A 24220-nucleotide genomic window follows, 5' to 3' on the forward strand; every position below is an offset into this window, starting at 1 on the left:
ACAATTGCGAATGGCGATTGTCCACAGATGGAACACTTGAAAGTTGGATTTTCGAATGTCCATCTTACTGAACATCTATGTGTCAAATGTTCATATCAGTGAATGCACTGTGCATTCACTGATATGAACTTGAAGTACTGTCAGAAATCATGCTACGTGATGTTAGGTATAGCAGTTTTGTGTTTCTATGCTCCTACACAGACATCACGTGATGTGTTCGATTTTAATGTCGAAGCAGCTGAAATCATTCAGCTGATTCGACATTGTGATTTGCAGCATTTTTTTTCATGGTTGTGGTTCGGTGTTTTGGTCGGAAATTATTTTGTTTGTTGATATTATGATAGTATACCCAATACACAACCTGTATATTTTAATGGCTACTGCAGCAGTGACGAATTTGAACATCTACTGTTATGGGTAAGTGTAACTTACACAATGATACTTTGCAAAGAGATAATGCTGAAAACAAGTTTTATGCCCATAATTGTATTCATCTGGAGATGAAAACAAGACCTGTTATATTTCATTTGTGTGACTGCCATTGTTCATGTTGAAAAATGATTTAATAATTTAATCTTTGCTGCCCATGAAACTAGCCAGCAATATAGTCATACAAAATCATGTCTATATAAAAGTTGAGCTGTTCAGCACTAGAAGCCAAAATAAGAAGTTGTACTCCTTATAAGCCTTCCTGATCTTTGAAAACAGATATATGCATCATCAATTAGATGTTTTTCAGTATATTAATAGCATCCCTCAGTTCTAGGTTTCAGTGCCTTCCACTTATTCAGATCCACTCCAATCATGACAGTGTTGCAAGTGAATACATGCCTGTATTCCCAAGAAGCCCAATCACATCAAGACTCAAAAGACAAGACTATGACCTCAAGCTTCTCCATATCCTACTTAACATCTGTAAGAACCCATACTATAGCTTAGTCATCTACAGAACCCCTTCCATATTACCCTTAGCCCAAGAGGCATACCTAAACAAATTAGAGACCCTCCCTATCGAGTAAACCACTAGTCTCTAGGAAAGTTCAACTCTCCTTCCATGAACTATGAATCCTACACAAATAGGTATGCACAAAGTGTCCTAAATTTCATAAATGATAGTTCCTTAGACCAACTACTTCACATCCCAATGAGAGGCTTAAAAATATTGGATGTAGTCCTTACAAATGTGACCCTGCTATGTTGTATTCCTGTAGTTGCCATATCATCTGTCAAATTAAACCACAGTTCTTTAATATTCATTGTGAGGGTAAAACCGGATCTTCCCTGAGACTTTCATGTCTTTAAGGATTACTCAAGGGCAGATCTACTGTGGTTAACTAAGGATATGAAGAAATTTAAACACCCCATCCTCATCCTCTCACCCACATGCACTCCTACATTGAGAGGCAGTTTCTATTCTCATCTCAGTGCTTGCATATAGTCATTGGTTCCCATCAGATAGAAATACAGTACTACATTCAGGAACAAACATTTATTATGGAATCCTACTATAAACAAGCTATACACTACAGGAAAAAAAAGTGTATTGTCTTTAGAAATATATGGAACTCCCTAACCTCAGAAATTAACTCGGATAAACAAAGGGCATAAAAGCAAAATCAAATCCTCCAAAGATCGATATGCACTGAAATTTGCCATCTACGTAAAGGACAATCAAAAAGCTTTTTTCAACTATGTTAGAAACCTTAGAAGCAGCACTCACTGCTGGACTGAACTAATATATTAACAATACTGTATAATACATAATAATAACACATACTCAGCCCCTGAGGCCATAGACAAATATTACCCAATAATTTTTTTATTTTATGCCCAAACACCTTCATGCCACCATGGAGTAAGTCCTAGGGGCATTCTTCAAGGCCAAGAGCACTAGGCTGTTTTCTTGTAAGCACTAAGCTCAGCCTTACTGACTTACTAAACCTATTCCATGTCAGCCTCTCTACTGGATTCAGATGTGTAGTCATTTCACTCCATTAAGAAGGACCCATCACTGACCTTAGTAACTATTGACCTATAAGCCTATCCAGCCTTGTCTGTAAGACAGTGGAACATATAATTATACAATAATAAGGGCTCAGCTGTCTATAATCCCTTGATCACATCCATTTTGGGCTCATTAAAGGTAAACCCTGCCTCCTAAACTTATTGGATTTTTTGAACAAGTCATCAATTCATTGGATGAAGCAAATTGATACACACCACTTACCTTGACTTTGCAAAGGTCTTTGGCATCATCCCACATGCTGACATTGTTTATAAGCTAACCTAACTAAATATAAACCTTCACTAACTTGCTGAATAGCAAACTAGCTCACTAACAGAACTGAGTCTATAAGTGTATGGGACAGACTGTCATCAATAAGGGTTGTTACTAGTATTATCTCTCTGGAATCTGTCCCAGGGACAGCTCTTTGGTATTTAGTTTTGTAATGCTAAGGCTGATTTCAAGGGGCTGTGACTGATTAACTTTGTGGATGACTGCAAACTCAGAGCTGTCATAAATGGTCAGTCTAACTCCCTGATTCTCCAGGAGAGCCTAATGAGTACAAATAAATGCTGCTAGGCCCACGGCTTAAAGCTGAATTGAAAGACGTTTAGTTACATGGGTGCTCATGTCTACCAAACCGCATAGATGACAACCTTCTGAAAATTGACACAGGTTTTAGGGATCTAGGCACTGTTATTGACAGTGAACCATCCTTTGACTGTCAAGTTTCTGCCTCTTTCTTTATAGACAGACTGATTGGTCAAGGCATGTTTTTATCCCTCTACTCATCCATTTTGAGACTTAGAATAGAATATAATAACCCTGTCTGTAGCACTGGCTTTGCTAGACCATTCTCCAGGAGCTCAACTAAAAGACAGCATTTCATCATCATCATCATCATCATCATCATCATCATCCCTTTTTCCAATTTTCTACATGGGGTTGAGGCATCTTTTTAACTGTCGCCATCTCTCTTGATTCAATGCCACACATCTGCCTTCTTCGACACTCATGCCTCACTGTCACAGATCTTTCACAAAATCCATCCACCTCTTTGCTGGATGTCCTCCTTTCGTCTTACCTTCTTCCTTTCTGTCCCAAATCATCTTCATCAGATTGTCTTCTGCTTTTCAGCATGTGTCCAAACCACCGTAATCTGTTCTTTTTGAGAGTTTCTGCAAACTGGAGCTACTTTGTCTGCTGCTCTTATGTCCTCATTTCTTCATCTGTCCCACAGTGTGCATCCTACTATCTTTCTCAGGCACTTCATTTCCATCACTTCTAGCCTTCTAATCTGCCTTGTCTTTACTGACCAGGTTTCTGTACCTTATAATAGTACTGGTTGTACCACTGTCTTGTACACCTTACTTTTCTGTGTGTTTGGCATTCTTCTATCATAGACTACTCCAGAGACTCTATGCCAGTTGGCTACAGCCCCTCTGATTCTAGATTGGACCTCTTTATTCAGACTTGCCTTCTCCTCAACCACCTCTCCCAGATACTTGAAGCTATTTACCTGTTCCACTATCTTCCCTTCTATCTCAGTTCTCAGCTTCTTCTGATTTCCCCACTTTGCTGTCAGTACCACTGTCTTGTCTGTGCTTAGTTTCATCGCATGTGCCTTTAGTTTTGCATTCCATTCCCCTGTCCTTTCCTGAAGTTCTTGCTCAGTCTGTATTAGATAGGGGCACCAGTAGATGCCAGGGTCATGGCGGCAGCTACGAAAAAGGAATTTGCAGAACAGAGTATCACTGTACATCCTCCTAACAGAGTGTCTAGGGTGATTGATAGATTTGGGAAACATGTTCATGCTTCAGTGACTTTTGCACTCAGATCACTGAACTATCTGGCCTATTTTACAAGGCTTCAGAGATTTGATTAAAGAACTATCTAAATCTCTTTCTGGAACTGAAACTGCTGAGGCTCAATATTCAGTAGTCTCTGAGTTGACTACCCTAAAAGCTATATCTAATTTGTCCATCTTGCATGCTGCAGAAGGTGCCTCAAGGGCTGTGGATTGCAATATTTCCATAAGGAGGCATGCCCTGGATGCGCCTGTGTGATTTTGCAAAGCCCTTCAAGTCAATGTTTCTTGTTTTACATGTCTTCTTTGCTTGAGCCCACAGTGAAGAACACACGGTCCTGGTGTGAGAAAGCTGGAAAGACCCTGTCTGCAATGGGCATGCATTTTCTGACACTTCAAAGGACCTTTTCCAGGAATCAACAGGTAGGTTAAAAAATGTGCTTCAGAAAGTCCTAGGGTCCTTTCCAGGACACATTTGGAGATAGTTGCCCAGAGGCAGAGGGGGGAGCAATAATGGAAGGTGATGCCCCATGGCAGAGGAGGCATGTAAAACCAGGGATCTAGAGATTCCTTTTCTGATAGACCATTTCAGCACTCCTAAAAGGAGGCCCAATTGTCCACCTCTGGAGGCAGTTGTGGATAACTTATCTCTGCACCAGAGAGCCTGGCTAGATATAACAAAAGACAGTTGGGTGCAGATAATTATTTCCAGAGGTTAAATAATTCCCTTTTCCCTTACTCCATTGTCAAGAAAATTTCCCAATGTTCCACCCAATCAGAAGAAAGCAGCAGCACTGGAAATTCAAAAGCTGCTAATAAAAAGAGGCATCCAAGAGGTCCCACCAGACTAAATAGAATTCGGTACTTACTCAAGATTCTTTTAGTGCCAAAGAAAACAGGGGACTAGAGACCAATTTTTGGCCCTCAGTGTATTGAACAAGTCAGTTCAACACACAAAGTTCCAGATGGTCACAGTTCAGTCCATTCTGCCCTTTCTGGGCAAGGATGACTGAATGTGCTCAATACATCTTCAGGAGGCATCACATAAAGATAAACAGATGATCCAGAAGGTACTTAATGCTTCCGTCTGGAAGCCAGCCATTATCAATTCAGAGCACTGCCCTTTGGCCTCACAGCAGCCCCCAGGGTGTTCACCAAGAACATGGCAGTGGTAACAGCTCACATGAGACTGCAAGGATTCTGGGTGTTTCCTTATCTAGACAACTGGCTCATTCCTGCCCCGACCAGGCATCAAATGATAGAAGCACAAGATCAAGTGCTACACATCTTGGAATAACCATACATTACAAGTCTCACTTACAACCAAACCAGACATTAGAATTCATAGGATCAGTGTTCAACACAGTATATATGGCAGCTTCTCTATCAAGAGTGCAGACGATAAGGATGCAGGTCAGGAAAATTATTTGCAGTACCAGAATGTCAGCCCAACTGATTCTGCAAGCCCCGGGGTCAGTGTCAGCAGCAATAATTTTAGTCCCTTTAGTGAGATTCCACATGAGAATTCTACAGTGGATGCTAGCAATACAGTGGTCAATACTTTCTCAACCCATGTCAGTGAAGATAAGAATAACTCAAGTATGCAAAAGATGCCTTTACTGGTGGATGCAATTGCAACAGGTATTACAAGGCCATCCTTTTGTCCTTCTTCACCCAAGACCATAGTGACTATGGATGCTTCCCAGATTGGGTGATGGGCATTTTCTGGGGAAAACAGTCCAAGGCACTTGGTCCCCCGAAGAGACCAACTTGCATATCAGTTAACATGATTTTCTCCAATGCTCTTTTCCCCTGTCTGATCCATACTTTATCTTCCCAGAAACCTTTTACTAGGAAACTCTACAGGATTAAGTGGAAAATATTCATTTTTTGGGCAGAGCGAAATCAAATTGACCCCTTCTCAGCTCCAGTTCAGTTGGTTCTGGAATTTTTCAGAGTCTATTTAATGGAGGTGCTAGCTCATCAACTATAAAAGTCCAACTTGTAGCAATTTCTAACTTTCATGTTAGACTCCAAAATTCATCACTGGCTTCCTCTAAGCTGGGCAAAGTCTTTTTGAGAGGCACTCTCCTGCTAAGACCCTCTTATAAAGACCACACTCCACCATGGGATTTATATTTGGTACTGCAAACCTTAATTTATTCCTCCTTTGAACCGGCATTTAAATGTGATCTTAAATTCTGGACTTGGAAATCTATTATTCCAGTTGCAATTGCATTGGCTAGACGAATTTCAGAACTTCAAGCTTTATCTTCTAAGCCTCCATATTTGATTTTTCATAAGGTTAGGGTCGCATTTACATACCAGTGCTTTCTTTCTTCCTAAGGTGGTGTCAGAATCCAAAATCAACCAATCCATTAACTTGACAGTATTCTTTCTAAAATTTGAAAATAAAGGGGAATATATATTGCATCTATTGGATGTCCATAGACAATTATGTTTCTACCTTCACAGAGCAAAAGAAATTAGAAAGATAGAGCAGCTATTTATCTCCTTTGCACATACTAAATTGGGCAAATCAGTTACAAAGGTAACTCTAGCTCGATGATTGACAGATTGTATTTCATTTGTCTACAACAAGTCGAATCTCCCCTTACCAAAACCTTTAAAAGCTCATTCATCCAGATCTATGGCAACTTCTACTGTGTTCCAGTCTAGAGCATCTATGGACAATATATTTGCAGTTGCAACCTGGTGAAATCTTCATACTTTTATCACTCATTACAAATTAGATCTGGTCTCAAGGTGAAGAGCAGCCTTTGGATCAACCATACTCAGGAATATGCTTCCTTAGAGTCCACCCAGGATCTTAGGTAGCTGGGTACACTGTCCTATTAGTTGAGGAATGAATGAAAATTGACAACACAGATGGAACGTTATGGTAAGTACATAACTACTTTTTATTCATTGTAGTGCATGGAGGCTTGTCTGCTCCATGTACTACTAGCTATAGAAAAATTTTTAAAAAAAGGAAGTATTGTGCTGGCTTTGAAAGCTGGTAATGTAGTTGGGACCATTGTACATCTTTATGTATTCCTTGTTTAAGGGAAGCAGCAGATTCCCAAATATGTTTTTAGTGAGTGTAATATAGACAGAAGACACAGAGTTGAAATTAACCTTTTTCATGTTCTGCCGCTATTTACACTTAAATATCAGTTAAATAATACCCTGGTTCAGAGCTACTATAGCACCAGACACCATCTTAACACAACATAGGGGGGTGCGTAACAATTGTTAAGCATCCTTCTAAGATTTGTTAAGGATGGGTCTTGCATTATTGTAGTACTGACCAGGGATGTTATTTAACTGATATCTGAGTGCATTAATGACACTCCATGCACTTCAAAAAGATTATGGAGATGTTTTGGTAAGTGGCTAAGGAGTCACCAACAAAGGTGCCTATCTGTGTTGACATCCTCTATTTGAAGGAATCTATAATCTATGTGGTGAGATGCAAAATGTTTTGTTTACCAAGTTGACCTGTACTACATTTATTGTATTTAGATTGAGACCATTGTTTTTGAATTAGTTATTGGCATAGGTTAATCCTTGCTGAATTAATTATTTATCACTGGATGAATGAACAGCAACACTGTTTGTGTAACCACAGGCCAGTGGTTATTAGCCTGAAGGTCTGGGAACTAAATACCGAATAGAAGTGGACACAACACCAAACTATGACAGAAGCAACTGACAACATTTTTACTCTCTCAACAGACACCTACAACCTGAACTGCATGGGTTCTGCGAACAAATAAAATTAACAATCAACTGCACAGCAAATGGATTTCTATTCAGGTTTACAAGTTTGTCTATAATATCTTCATGAAGAACAGTATGAAAGGCATTAGTGATGTCAAGATAAGATGCATGCATTGTGTGTAACTGTCCACTTTTTTTGAAGAAGCAAATGAGTTTAATAAGGCAGAACCTGCCTTTGACAAAGCCAAATTGATATGGGTGCAGGGTTGAGAGGTTCTCAATGTCATTTATGAGGCTAGAAATTACACATTTCCCTCAGTCAGTGATTGGGCTACCTTGATACAATGACTGTTTTCCAGACATTAGCAATGTGACCCATGGAGAGGCTTAAGTTAAGTAGGTCTTATTTAGTGGTAATAAACCAGCAACTGGATATGCTGTCAGGTCCCATGGATATAGTGTCCTTAGGTTTTGAGAAGACTTGTTTCATAGTGATTAGAGGTGGTAGATAAGACTGAGGAATCTATGGAACAGCTATAACTGTGGATGGAAGAAAACTGGCACTTAATATTCCAGCTAGGATGCTAGCTACTTCCTTAGGGTTAGAATGGGTAGTTGTGTTGTGGATAAGCTCAGAATACCGGTGAGTTTTAGTTCCTAACTTTTTGAAGTGGTTAGAGAAACAGTAACTACACCTGTAGCGCATATTGTGATTTCTGCCTTGCTGAGTATGATGTTTTTGTCTTTGTATTAAAATGAGTACTGTCCTACAAGAGAGGAAGAGGAATTTGTGCTTTGTATATGGGGGATGATAAAGATTTGTTCTTTGTCCATACAAGATGTAACTATTCATGCTTGTCTATACTTTAGAAGTTAACTTTTCAGAATGTCTTGTAGCAGTTTTGAGTTTGTAGTTGCCTAAGGTACTATTTCACAAGCTATCTTACTGTCTTCAAGACATTTTAAACTGTTAACCTCTCTGTTTTTTTTTGTCTTCTGAGTGTTTATAATGGTGAAAAGGTTTGAAAAGCTACCATGGATTGCTCACCATAGAATATGTACGTTTAGCATTCCAGTCACTCACTGAGGTGAACTGAAGTTCACAATCACACTATATTCTGTGACTTATTTCAGTTCAGCAGAACTTCTTACTGCTTTCCTCAAAATAAACAATTATAAACAGATATGTATTACTGTCCTTTAGATCCCTTCTGGTGACAGTACAGCTATACTGAAAGATATCCTACACTGGATATCCAAAACATTTCCACAAGAAAAAGTATTACTGCATGATGTTAATAACGGTTAGACATAAACTCAACTCCCCTACATCTAGTATGAACTTATATGGCTTCACACAAGTAATTAATAGCCCCCACACATTATAGCAAGAAATCAAATTCTCTATTAGACTGACTGCTAGTAGTAGGCCATAGCAAATACTCCATCATAGCTCCAATGTCAGACTCTTTCAGTGATCATCTCCCAATGTATATGACTAGACATCTTGCACATCCAGTTAAACAGCATATTTATAAAACTGCAAATAACTTTCCATGTTTAACCCAGAAATGTTCATTCCTACACTATAAGCTATTAACTGGAACTTCCTAAAAATCCTCCCCTTAGATGATGCTGCAAGTGAATTTGATACGAGTTTTCTAAATAGCCTTGCACCTCCTAGAAGGAAGAGACTGAAAACAAATAATGCAATTTGGTTATCTAAAAAGAGTAGAATGCTAATGCAGGACAGAGTGAAAGCATGGAAAGAATGGCAAAAATATGAAACATTGTAATATCTTGAAAACTTCAGAATGCATTTCAAACGTACTAAAAAGCAAACAAATGAAGACAAAAAATATACTGTAATAACTTTCAGAATAATGCTAAACACGACCCTAAAAATCTTGGACATCCATTGAAGAAATCATACATTCTGGCCAAAAATTCAACCAAAACCCCTCTCCGGATAATTCACTATTCAAAACTGCAATACAATTCAACTCTTATTTTATAGATAGTATAGCATCTCTAACCAAGGATTCTTCAACATCTAATCCTAACCCTGCCCAACAGCCACATATCACAACATCCACTTTCACTGTCAAACCTTTGACCACATGCTATATAAAACTACTCTTAAACAAACTTAAACCATGCTCTTCTTCATCTGATGACTTTCCAAGCAAGTATCTGAAAATAGCAGCCAATAGCATTGCCTATCCTGCTTCAATCCTTATAAATAGGTCAGTCCAGGAATTACACATTCCCTCTCCCTGGAAAAATTCACATATTATCCCTCTGCCTAAAGGAGGAAATTCAATAGACATTAATAACTTTAGAAGTATAGCAATCTTATCTCCCCTCACCAAAATGCTTGAAAAATGTATTCAAAAACAATTGCTAGACTATCTCCTGGAGGAAGAACTCATATCCCCTACATAACATGGCTTCCATCATTCTCACAGTACTAGCACTGTCCTTTTAATATATATAGATACTGTCAATAAATCTAGAGAAAATGACAAACTCGTCTCTTCCTTATTTCTAGACTAGTCTAAAGCCTTTGACACACTTTGTCACAGCAAGCTTCTACTTATGTCCTCACTAGGTCTCTCTCAGCCCACAATTCTGTGGTTGAAAAGCTAACTGTCCAATAGGTATTAGTAAAATGTCATTCCATGCTTCACCACCACCAGTGTACCACAAGGCTCTAGCCTTGGGCCCCTCTTCTTTAACATTTTCACTAACACCCTCTGTACTATCACACAACAGGCCACCCTAATACAATACACAAATGATTTCACTGTCATTTACACATCTGACAACATGGCAGACCTCAAAAAAATTACTCAGGAACTTTAACAGACACTGAAACATGGCTTTGTAACTCACTCATGCTCAACCTAAAAAAGAACAAACTATTACTTGTTTCCCCCCAAATCCCTCTCATGTAAAAATAAAATTTAAAGTCCTCTCTGTTGTTAATACAATTATTGAAGTCACTTCTCATTGCAAACTATTAGGGGTGAAAGTGGACGATAATCTTACATTCGACCTCCATATGCAAAATTGCAAAAAAAATAAAATAAGTAAATCATCAAAAACTAAGCATGCTTTACAGAGCAAAAAACTTTCTCGCAAATGCAACTAAAACTTTATTTGCCACTACTTATCTCCTCCCTCACTTCTTTATGGCACATCCATCCTTACTAATCTCCAGGCTTCACAGAAATTAAAGCTTGAACAAAGTTGCTAAATTTGTAGCACATAACCCTTTCAGAACCCACCACTATATCACTGAAAAGCCGAAATTAGTCAGAACTGCCACATCAACTAACATATATACAGCTTCTTAACACCTGCAAAATTATCCAGCATCCATGTCTGTCCAGCACTAAAAAACATTGAACACAGCTATGTTCACAGTTGGTCGTTGTGATCCAGTGACCAAAACCTCCTGTCTGTCTACAATCTTAGCAAATCTGCTGGGCATTGTCTGTACTTGTACAAGGTTGTTAAAGGCTGAAACTCCTTACTTATATCCATCAGGTCTATACCCTCCCTCACATCTTTTAAAACCATTCAGAAAGACTTCCTAGTTAAAATCTGTCTTTGTTCTTGCTCAAAACCAGGATAAACTATACCCCTAAATGTGAATAAGCACCTTTTCATTCCTTATACCACCATACTCTGCCTTAGACACTTACTTCCTTACTGCTATCTAATTCTCTTCCCTAACTTTCTCTCTAAGTATGCCATAAGCCTGTTTTTCCCTCACTTTATATTGCAATTTCTATTTGTATTAGACTAACCTAACTTTAAAATTTTTCTACAAACTGTCTAAAATTTCTGTAAATATTAATTATCAGTTCTTAACCAATGTTTTTATGTCATATCCAATTTATTATAATTATTTAAACCACAGATGTTTTTGTTTTATTTTTGAAGATTGTAAAATTATTGTTCTTAAAATGTTTTGTAATAATTTTGAGCTCTTCTCCCTGGACCTCTGTTGAAAATGGGCTTCTACCAAGTTAGACTTTCCTGGTAATCAAATGTCAATTAAAAAAAATAAATAAATTAACAAATGAGAGGCTGACAGGTAGAATGGATTCCCCTGAAGAAAAGATTGATGCAGGAGAAGGAATCTGTAATACTAATCAACCACTGTAATTACAACAATAATTAATTTTTAGTACCTAGCTCCCATGAACATGGGATTAAATTCCACGGTCACCAGGATTAAATTCCACGGTCACATTGAAACCTATTCTCATTAAATTACAACAAACTAAACTACATTGTTAATTTGAGTATTTTGTATTATGCTTTATAACAAGTTTTATATGTTTTATATATTTTAATAATTTTTTGTAGTCTTATGTCTGTCACATGATTTTGGGCTGCATGTCATGTGACATTATGATGTGTATATAAACTCATCTGGTTTTTAGAATTGTGTATTAGCATTGAGAAAGGGTTATACCCAAAAGCTTTGCTGTTTGCTTTTTTTCATAAAGGTGGTTTTTCTCTACAACCGTGTCATTATCCCATGAACATTGCCAGTTGTGCACAGGGCAGCCATACAGAAGAAATACCATCGCAAAAACATTAAACAGTACCAAAGTCCACAGACATCCAAGACAGAAATGTTTTATGCTTGTATGTACCTGTGAGAGATTAGGCATACACTAGCAATTCAAATTAGGGAGTCGGTCATTGTACATGATATATCAAGTTTGGCTGTGCACAGCAGGGGAAGAGTTTATTGACCTGAATATATAGATATAAAACTGTAGACCGTAAGTATAAAAAAAAATGAAGTAATAGAGACAAGCACCCTGGTACTGTGTTGTGTTGCACAGCAGCATAATGCTAAAAGCATCATAACAAAAGGTTACAGCAATAGCTAAAATGTAAAAAAAAAAATGGATTGTGTCAACCAAATGCTCCTGACCCATTTAAGCAAACAAGGAGGCAGCCTATACCACATACCAATATTTCACACATGCACACATACACACACACACACACACACACACACACACACACACACACACACACACACACACACACACACACACACACACACACACACACACACACGCACACAGGCACACATGCACACACACGCACAAGCACACACACACACACACACACACACACACACACACACACAGTGGCAGGATACACACACCTTCACTCACAGTCCCATCTGTTTTGTAGATATGCTGTATGCAAATGCAGGCTTGGGTGTTCCACTGTCACGAGCAACTAGGCAAACAAAAAAAATCATGTATTACATTTACTGTTTCCAATGTATAGAGGTAACACTATACTACACAATATAATACATAGTTAACACACTGAGCTTGATCGAAGGAAGGACACTGAGGAAACTCGGAGCTATAATATATAACATTAAGTATCCTGTTTTTTGTTTATTTTGTTCTTTATTTCTTTGTTATTTATAGCACTTTGTGTACTGTGTATTTTTCTAGCTAGTTTCACTGTGTGTGAGGTATTAACTGGAAATTGTCCACTTTTATTAAGCATATGTTGGGTTGTTTGTTTCTGATAACTTGTTGCAGTTAAACTCTTTTTTCTAGAGGCTCCTTTAGCTGTTTAAAACTTTCATTTAAAAGCTCACTGCTGCTTTTCAGCTGTGAGAAACATTTCTGCAGTTTGTTTCCCACCCTCCGTCCCTGTTGGTATAGTGTTTTTATAGTTGGTGGCTTTGCAGTTGCCTGCCCCTAGTGTAAATTTGATCTGGGACCCTCCTCCCAGTCTAGTGTCATTACCTCATTCTACCCAGTACAGGGAGAACATTTGAGAAGGCCAATCAGCTTAGTTTCTGCTACTCCTTTTTCTCTTTCCACTTAATTTTTTTTTTTAATCTACTTTTACTGTATTTGTGTTTCTTCCTACTTTATTTTGCTTTTATGTCATCTTAAAAGTACTCAATTGTATTTATTACTGCTGGTGTAACTCATTCTAAGCCTTTTAGTTTAAGCACTTGGGCTTCAGACCACCAGTTGTTTTACATTAAGAAGGTTTGTGGTCTGCACTGTAGTGGCAGAACAGGTAGCTTACATCCTTCTAAGTTGGGAACTGCTGATTGAGGGCTCAGTGTCTGTTATTCTAAAAGTGTATTAATTCTGGTTGAAGCACTTGGGCTTCAGACCAGTTATTTTACATTAAGAGGGTTCGTGGTCTGCACTCTTGTGGGAGGAGAGGCTGGACTCTGCCCTTCTGAGCTGGGAATTTCTGGTTAAAGGCTTATAGTGCCTGCATATTTGAACTGCTTCTTACTGAAATTGGTACACCTTGTTTGCTGTAGCATAGACTAGATCCAGGCCTGCTGAATCTAGCTTTGTTTGTATAACTTGAGCACTAATCCAGGCATTCTTTAAAGTATTCAATTGTATTTATTACTGCTTGGTAGTAACTTGATTAAAGTGTAGCTATCATTCTAAGTCTTTTGGATTAAGCACTTGGGCTTCAGACCAGTTGTTTTACATTAGGAAGGTTTGTGGCCTGCACCGTGGTGGCAGGACAGGTAGCTTACATCCTTCTAAGTTGGGAAATGCTGATTGAGGGCTTAGTGTCTGTTATTCTAAAAGTGTATTAATTCTGGTTGAAGCACTTGGGCTTCAGACCAGTTATTTTACATTAAGAGGGTTCGTGGTCTGCACTCTTGTGGGAGGAGAGGCTGGACTCTGCCCTTCTGAGCTGGGAATTTCTGGTTAAAGGCTTATAGTGCCTGTATATTTGAACTGCTTCTTACTGAAATTGGTACACCTTGTTTGCTGTAGCATAGACTAGATCCAGGCCTGCTGAATCTAGCTTTGTTTGTATAACTTGAGCACTAATCCAGGCATTCTTTAAAGTATTCAATTGTATTTATTACTGCTTGGTAGTAACTTGATTAAAGTGTAGCTATCATTCTAAGTCTTTTGGATTAAGCACTTGGGCTTCAGACCAGTTGTTTTACATTAGGAAGGTTTGTGGCCTGCACTGTGGTGGCAGGACAGGTAGCTTACATCCTTCTAAGTTGGGAAATGCTGATTGAGGGCTCAGTGTCTGTTATTCTAAAAGTGTATTAGTTCTGGTTTAAGCACTTGGGCTTCAGGCCAGTTATTTTACATTAAGAAGGTTCGTGGTCTGCACTCTTGTGGGAGGAGAGGCTGGACTCTGCCCTTCTGACCTGGGAATTTCTGGTTAAAGGCTTATAGTGCCTGCATATTTGAACTGTTTCTTGCTGAACTTGGTACACCTTGTTTGCTATAGCATAGACTAGATCCAGGCCTGCTGAATCTAGCTTTGTTTGTATGCTTGTTGTTTGTTTGCTTGTTATTTCCCTGAAATGCTAATTCCACCTAAAATGCAGCTTTTCAGCGCTTCTGTGGATCCCTAGTGATATCTGCATTGCTTACTGTACTTATTTCCTTGTTTCACTTGAAAGAAAGTTACTGTTTGTCGTTTTTGCATTTAAGTTACCTGGCACTTGCTCACTAAGTCAGCACTAAAAAATTAAAAGCACTACACCCTCACAAACTCCCCTTGAGTACCTTGTTCCCCATTGGCCCTTTTTTCAATTATAAGGAATTCCCAATACTATTCTAGCATGTCCAAAGGTCAGTTGTCAATCTCCTCTCCGGTCCAGCTGGTGAATCTTGGAATCTTGAGGCAATGTTACAACTGCCTCATGTACACAGACAACCCTCTCCTCCTCCCAACAAATTCCAACACATGTGAGAGATGCAACCATATAGCCAAACTGGAGGCTAAGCTCTCTCAACTCAGTACTGGTGTAACCAGTCAGGAGGAGAAGGAAACCACACTCACTACAATTCCAGTCTCACATAGACCTACCACGACAGCAAACCAAACACATAAACACACAAAAACATACTTGGAGGCTCTAAATAAAAATCTGCCTAAGCAGCAGAGACCTCCAAAGCAGACACCCAAGCAACCGCTACCCCAAAACAAAACACGTGCAACACATAGCTCACAAAGCCAGTGTGCCGAACAGTCACAGCCCTTAAGGCTAAACAACACACCTGATACACTTGTAATAGGTGACTCTATCGTCAGGCACACTGATGTTCTGCTTACCAGGCTGAACAAGGAGAAGGTCACGGTGAGCTGCTTGTCGGGAGCTGGGATCTGCCACATAACACAAGCACTCAGGTCACTCCAAGGCAAGTACAAATATGACTCAGTCATTGTCCATGCTGGTGTGAATGACCTGAGACGTACCTCCCTGGACTACATGAAAAGAGACATAGAGGAGCTCTCTGAGCATGTAGCCCAGGCCGGTATGATCCTGACCTTGAGTAGCATCTTACCCTCACCAAGAATGATGCCACAATATGAAGACAAGATGATTAATTTCAACAATTGGCTTAAGTATTGGTGTCATTCAAAGGGGATCCAATGCCTGTCAGCCTGGGATGACATGCTCGACAAGCCACGATGCTTCGCTAGGGACAGCTTGCACCTGTCACCCCTAGGCTTTCGGATATTGGCAAAGGCTCTTGCTACCCCCATAGTGCCTTTTTAGGCAAGGCTCAAAAGACAAACCCACCTCCATAGGTATCACAAGGGATAAAAACTAAGAGTAATGCTACTCAACGCCAGAAGTCTAAACCTCAAGATGCATGCACTCGAAACTCTCCTTAGCATGGAGAACATCGATATCTGTGCAGTAACAGAAACCTGGTTCAAGGCTCACGAGAGCACCCCAGCACTACCAGGTTATACCTCATACCATGCTTTTCGGCCCCAAAACTTGGACCGAACCACAAAAGGAGGGGGAGTATCAATATTCGTCAAAGATACCCACACCTCCAGGTTGGTGGCACAGCACGAAGCATCAGAGACTATCCATGTGCAACTAACAGTGGGTAAAACTGCCTTCCAGTTTGTAGCCTGCTACAGACCACCCTCCCAAACCCAGGCACCCCACTCGGCCTTCCTGAGAACACTGGAAAATATTAAGGTCTCTCTAAACACCATTATATTGGGCGACTTCAACTACCCAAACATAGACTGGGAGCATTACTCTAGCTCCAACACCCTAGCCCAAAGGTTCCTAGAATTTATAAACTCAAATGCTGTGGAACAACTTATTACCACTCCCACAAGAGGGGAAAACATACTGGACCTGATCATCACCAACATGGGGACTCTATGCTCCAGACCAGAAGTGTATCCCTCACTGGTAAGATCAGACCATAAACTAATCTCACTGGATATTCACATCCCGACCCCACCCCCTGCCCAGAAAACCACAGTGAAAAACTTCTCTAAAGCAAATTTCACACTCCTCAAAACTGAGGTGGAATCCTTCAAAGCCCCCGGGCCTGTGGAAAATACATCTCAGACCACAGAATCCTTTATAAACGCATTCTATGAACACCTTCAAGAATGTATGGATCATGCAATCCCAAATAAAACCAAGACCCAATCCTCCAAAGGCAGACATCCTGTCTGGTGGACCCCAGCCATAAACAAACTATACAATAGAAGGAGGACGCTACTACATGATAGAGCAAAATCCCAAAAAGGGAAGGCATCTCTGATCAGTATTAGCAAAAAACTACAGGCACTCATAAAATCATCTAATGCCAGCTTTGAGAGAAAAATTGCACAGGACACTAAGGATAATCACAAGGCTTTCTTTAGTTATGTTAGGAACCTGGGTGGGAATTCCCAGATATGCTCAGAATTAGTCCAAAATGACAAAAAATACACTGAACCCACAGACATTGCCAACATCCTAGCTGACAGGTTCAGCGCAAACTCCCCCCTCCCCCCCACCAAAAGGGCAAATATGTATCCCAGCAGAGTGATGCCCCCCTGACATCTCAGATGCTCAGGTAAGAGCCGCCCTCTCCAAAGCAAAAAACACAGCATCAATGGGACCAGACGGTGTCCCAGGCTGCGTCCTACATGAACTCCAAGAAGAGCTAAACCCAAACATAAAACTACTGTTCACTCTCAGCCTTACTACAGGATATGTACCCAAAGAGTGGCGTACAGCAACAGTGTTCCCTCTCCACAAAGGTGGTGCCTCAACGGATCCTGGAAACTATCGCCCCATAAGCCTGACTAGCTTGGTCTGCAAAGCTATGGAAAGGATCATCATGGACCTCATAAATAAAGATATTGAGGACCTACAGACACTGGATCCTACCCAGTTCGGCTTTGTTAAGGGTAGATCCTGCCTCTTAAACCTGGTTGATTTCTTTGAAACAGTCACCAAGGCCATTGACGAGGGGAAGGTGGTCCACACAGCCTACCTAGACCTCGCAAAAGCCTTCGATACAATACCCCACTCGGGCATTATAGATAAACTCACCAGCTTAAATATAAACCCCTATGTCACTAGATGGATTGCAAACTGGCTCAAGGACAGAACCCACATGGTTAGAATTGCTGGAGCCATGTCAGACTCCAAACCAGTTACAAGTGGCGTCCCACAAGGCTCAGTCCTGGGACCTCTCTTGTTCGGTATATATTTCTCGGAGGTACAGGCCAACATGGAAGGACTGTGGCTGACCAAGTTCGCAGATGACTGCAAACTGGGCGCCATAATCGACTCTCCAGCTGACACAAGCATCCTCCAAAAGGGCCTCATAGAAAGAGACAACTGGTGCCAGAGCCATGGCCTCAAGCTAAATGCCAAAAAGTGTATAGTCATCCCCTTTGGCAAAAACAAAGTGCCCACAAATTACCATATAGGTGGTAATCCATTAAGTACAGAAGAAGTAATTAGGGACCTGGGGACCCAAGTTGATAGCAATCTCTCATTTGACAACCACGTGGCCACAGTGGTTAGAAAAACATTTTATATAGCCCACCTAATCATGAAGGGATTCACATCTAGATCAGGGGAGGTCATTGTGCCTCTTTACTCATCCCTCATCAGGCCCATAATTGAGTTCAATGCCCCTTTTGGGATGTACCTTACCAGACACCTGCAGCAACTGAAAAGACCCCACAAGTACCTCACCAAGAGGATCAAAGGGCTCAAACAGATGACATATGCTGCCCAGTTAAAGAAACTCCAGCTCTACTCAGTGGCATACCACCTGCTCAGAGGCGATCTGTGCCTGACATATAAAGCCATGTCCAACCCGGAATTAATGGACATGCTGCACCTCAGAAAATTCAAATCCCATCGAGCTATGTGCTCAAGAGACTTGAACCTCAGCACTGAAATAAATAGGACATGCTGAAGGGACAGATTCATAACCCAGAGACTCCCTTCACTCTGGAATAAAATCCCAGTCCAGGTTAGGCAGAGTCCCTCATTGACTCTCTTCAAGAGGAATCTTGATGAGTGGATGGGAGATCGTAGGTTTACCGCGGGTATCTCTTCTGTGTCACTGTTAGACAGAGGCACAGTATACTAACCTCGAAAAAGGGCATAGCAAAATTAATTTAAAATGGGTGGCGAAAGCTAAACACACTCTGGCTAGGCTTATAAATGCCCTAGGGCAGATAGCCTAGTATGAACCTATGAACCTATGAACCTATATACATAGAGCTATGTGCACTATAGGACAAACTGTACTACTGCACAAGATAGTATAATCATTGCCTGTGCCATCACTGTCCAGGAAGGCTGTCACCAGATATGTAGCTTTTTTATATAGTAGGACAAGACAGGCCTATAGCTGTCATCTGCAATTGCTGAGATGTGTGGAACCTTGATAATGGTCTATGGTGAGTGCATTTTGACTGACCTTGGCTGCCTATGTGATATGTTGGCATACTGCAGCAAAGGCAGTAGACAGCTGACAGCAGCATCATGTCTGAATATGTTTAGCGTTGTATCTGTGAAGGTTTAATGTGCTAGTCTTCAGGAAGCTGCCATCTAATCCTTTCCAGCAGAGCCACAACTATTCCACAGTTTAGAAATAACAATATTTGCCTAGGATTCATAAAAGAAATGTTATTAGAAGGTGCTGAGTGTACAGGGTGTCATTGTAACAGAGCTTCTGTGTATACCATAGACATTTATATTTTGTACAGCTAAGTGCAGTGTCAGCCATTACATCTGGCTTCATTACACAAGAATTTGCCTGAAATATTTTTATGTTGACAGCAAGTAATCAGCAGTCACGGAGAAAAGAGATTCTGCACAAAAATATGCAGGCATTATTTATTTATTTATTCATTCATTTATTAGTATTTGTTTAGTGGAAAAGTCTGACTGCACTGACAAACCCCTTTTCATAGGATTCCTGGAGATAAATGCTCCACAGACACTACAACTATAACATAAATCCATAATAAATTACATTAAATACATGGTTACAATGGTCATACATGCATACAAATTGACTAGAATCAATACGTCAAATATTTACTTATAATAACATAAAATATCATCGAACGATTATAGTGATTTTTTTCAGATGTCAGTAATTGTTCAGATGAAGAGAGATTAAAAAAGAAAGTTGAATTTGTTAGTAGGTTGTATTACATATATTTAGGAAGGTTTGTGAACATATGATGTAGTCCAACAGACAGGCAGTGGAAGATTTAGTAATAATTAGATATTGTACTTACATGAATAGATAGTATTATATTTGTGTTATTTTGTAATAATGCTAGAGATGAATTAAGAGAGGCTGAGTGTCAAAGAGAGATAAGAAATTGAGGGTGGAAAGAAGTGGAAGATGATTGATAAGATAAGGAACAAGCTTTTAGGTTAAGTAAGAGAGTTAAGATACAGCTAGTGAATGGTGAAGGAAAAAAGTTAACTTAATGAGTAAAAGTAACCTATTAAATAGAGAGAACATTTGGGGTAGGGATATTTACAGTACTTACAAATAGTATAGTAGAATCATATGAGTTGAAAACATATACCAGTTTAGTTAACAGGCATCTGTCAGAAATTATGCTTAAGTCAATCCTATTACTGATAAACATTTAGTTCTAATCCTGTTATTTCTGATAAGGACAGGGAGATTACTGATAAGTGTGGGGGAAAAGTTTCTGCCTCTGTGATGGTCCCTACTCTGAGTGAGTAATCAAGGAGTCTCAATCTTCACCACTGACACCGGTGAGGGACGGCCACTAGGAGCAACAATGAACCAAGCACAATTCACCTTGAGAGCACAGAGGGAGCATACTCCATACCTGGGGATAGACTTAATGTCTCTGTGCAGGCCCCAAACAAGACTTCATACTGACCACTTTGGAGCTCTGTGTCCTTGTTTCAAGTAGTTGACACACACTCACTTGGATATTTGATCTTCACACACACACACACACACACACACACACACACACACACACACACACACACACACACACACACCTGGGAAGGCTGGCACAGATTTATCAGCTGTGCCCCCTCTGTCTAGACAATAAAGTAATTATACTGCCTTCAGTCAGCTACGCTAAAGCTCTTACAAATGTACCCAATTATACTGAGTGAAATTAACAATACAAATGGTAGAGTTTGACCAATGCAGCAAGGGTTTCAGGAGTGTCCACAGTGTCACTAAAGTAAGCATAAGTACTCTTAAGATGTTAATAGTATTCTCTAAAAGACCAACCACAATGAAAGGTATAGAAATATTTAATAATAATTAATAAAATAGAAAACATGAGAATGTTAAATATCTAGTTACAATAAACACCAGAGTTTCAGTCAGAGGAGATATAAAAAATAGCACAGTTGGATAGATTCACACAGATGCAGAAAAACAATACTTAACTAATCTCACTATATTTTCCTGACTGACTGTTCCCTGGTGACTTAGTAAAGCAAGGCAAGATGGAGTGTGCTGAGTTGCTTACTAAAGCAAGAGAAGATGAAGTGTGAGGTTGTGAGAGATATCTTTCCTGTCAGCTTCCAAGAAACAAAGTGCTACAGTGCGAGTCATATCTCTCACTAATATCTAAAGAATCATTTCAGGGCTGGTTATAGAATGGCATCACATCTGGTCACCTGACCCTGGTACAGTACACACACAGAGCTTTGCTAAGATCTGTTGCAGCATCTGAAAGCTATAAAACAATTTTAAAAACTTCCACCCTTCCAGGATAGCAATTAGTTCACCCCTAAGGATAATACAGCAAAAGTCCTAGTGCTGGTTTTCCCAGACATTTTTGTCTCTGGTGCAATCAGACCCATAAGATAAAATCTTTATGACCTAAACAAACCCATTTAATGTTCAACATATTTTTCAAAATTAGCTGGACTGAGATTAACCTCTTCCCATTCCAAGAATTCTCTGTTAAAACATACATATTTAATCACTTATAATAATGCTGTCTGACATACATATATATATATATATATATATATATAACTTTTCTGTTCAGCAGGACCCACTGTTGATGCAATTTTAACACATGCATCTACACAAATCAGCGTGATAGTTAAATGACATAAAATTATTTACAAAACTCCAGCAAGCTATGCTGGCATATGTTACACATACACTGTCCTACTATCGCTGGCACATATGGCAGCACCAACTTTCATCACAGCCTTTGCCACTTTGATTTTTAGAATTTTGGATTGTTAGGCTCATATGTTAATGTTTATTCTGACTAATTGTGAACGTATGATGAATGTTTTGTCTGCAGTTTCTTCTTGTGAGGAAACTGTTTTAAATAATTTAGTTCCTTTAGTTGTGCAAGTTACTACTCATTGCTTACAGTGTGTATATGACTCAGATGATATTTCTTCTAAGGCTATAGCCACTAGCACTGTTTTGAGGAGGTTTGCCACCATTGTGTTCTCAGAACCTCTCAGATGAGAAAAATGACATTTTAAATTATCAGTTGGGTAGAGATTTAGTTTTTGGTGTCTTTGCTGCAGATATTATCCAAATGTGTTATGAAAGGCACAAGCTGATACAGGGAATTTAAGAGTTTTCAGCCCTTGTTTTCCAGATTTTCTAAGGGATTCTCTAATGCCCCATCCAATGTTTGCAAAAAAACTTAAATAAAAAGTCTGTACAAAATTCAGGTAATCAGATGTTTAGGAGGAATAAGCAAGCAGGTTCCAAAAAAGATTTCAGGAACCCCCAAAACCAAGGACAGTCCAACAAGTCAAAATGACTTTTCAAGGGATCTTGTCCCCCTACCCTGGCACCCCTCATTCCTTTCCAGAAAGTTTAAATCTCCTCTTTTCTCTTTGCCCCAGATAGTTTCAGACACATGTGTTCTGATGATCATTTACCAAGGTTATAGATGGCAGTGGGAGGATATTTCTTCATTCCAGAGGGTAATTCCTCACCCACCAGACCATACTCTTTTATTTCCACCTGTCCTTCATCACATACTGTCCCAGGGAGTGATATAATTAGTTCCTCATTCCCATGTGGAGAAAGGTTTTTTATTCTAGATGTTTTTATGGCCAAAGAAAGAAAATGATTGGAGACCAGTTCTGGAGTTTCCTTTCCTAAACCTGTTTAAGATAGTGCCCATGTTCAGTATGATGTCACTTCACAATCTGTTACGTGTTCCTCATTCAACTTTCCCGGTAATACTAGATTTAAAATATGCTTATCATCACATCTCTATTCATCCAGACTTCAGGCATTTATGAGGGCGTTGCATATCTGGATCACATTATCAGTTCTCTGGTTTACCCTTTGGACTATCCACCACACCAAGAGGGTTCACAAAATGTTTAGCTCCAGTTCTAGCTCATTACAGGCTACAGGGTATCTGCATTCCATATGTAAGTCATCTACTTATCTTTGCAGAGTCATTTTCAAAGTTTCAGGAATCTTTCAGTTGGGTGAGATCCTGCACAAGCTGGGGTTCCAAGAGAGCATTCAAAAGTCATTTTGATTCCTTCACACAGGATTGTGTTCCTGGGATGTCATCTAGACACCTTAGTTCAAAAAGCTTTTTTTCCTAAGGAAAAAAATAGAGCAGTATCAAAATTTGAGGTTCTCCACTCAGACTTTATTTGCTACAAGTGGAATGTATCAGGAATTTGGGTCTCATGGCATCTGTGATTCTCAAAATACACCTGGCAAGACTCCACATGAAAAATATACAATGGTATTCGATGTCTCTTTGGTCCCAGTACTGTCTTTCAATGTTTCAAATCCTAGTGCTGGGGTCTGCCATAAGAAAAGTTAGTTGCTAGAGACAGCAAATATCTTAAATCTGGGTCTTCCTTCTCCCTTCCTGTTCTAAAGCTGTCAATCACCAACAGATGCCTCAGAATTTGCTTGAGGAGCAATGTCAGGAGGGATAAAAGTGCAAGATGTATGGAACACCAAGGAGAAATGCTTGCACATAAATGTCAAACAGATGATTGGTCTGATCAAAGCACTTAACTCTCTGAATCACCTGTGGTTCCCAGGAACTCTTCAAGTTGTTACAGGCAATATCACAGTTATGTGGTACCTCAGCAAGCAAGCAAGGGGAACCCTGACATACCCCATTGCACTAGCCATGTTAGCTTGGGATATAGCTTCACAGCAGTTTATCTATTATACCTGAGGGGGGAATAGCACTGAAGGCTTTGGCCAGATCAAAGTAGATGGTGTGCACCATCTTCCCCTTGTCCATGGCTTTGGTGACTGTCTCAAAGGAGTCAGCCAAATTTAACAGGCATGACCTCTGCTTGACGAAACCAAACTGTATGGGATCAAGTGTTTGGAGGTTTCCAATTTCCTTTTTAA

Source organism: Protopterus annectens, chromosome 8.part0, assembly GCF_019279795.1.
Source record: "Protopterus annectens isolate FY-2018-M chromosome 8.part0, PAN1.0, whole genome shotgun sequence".
Taxonomy (NCBI): domain Eukaryota; kingdom Metazoa; phylum Chordata; order Ceratodontiformes; family Protopteridae; genus Protopterus; species Protopterus annectens.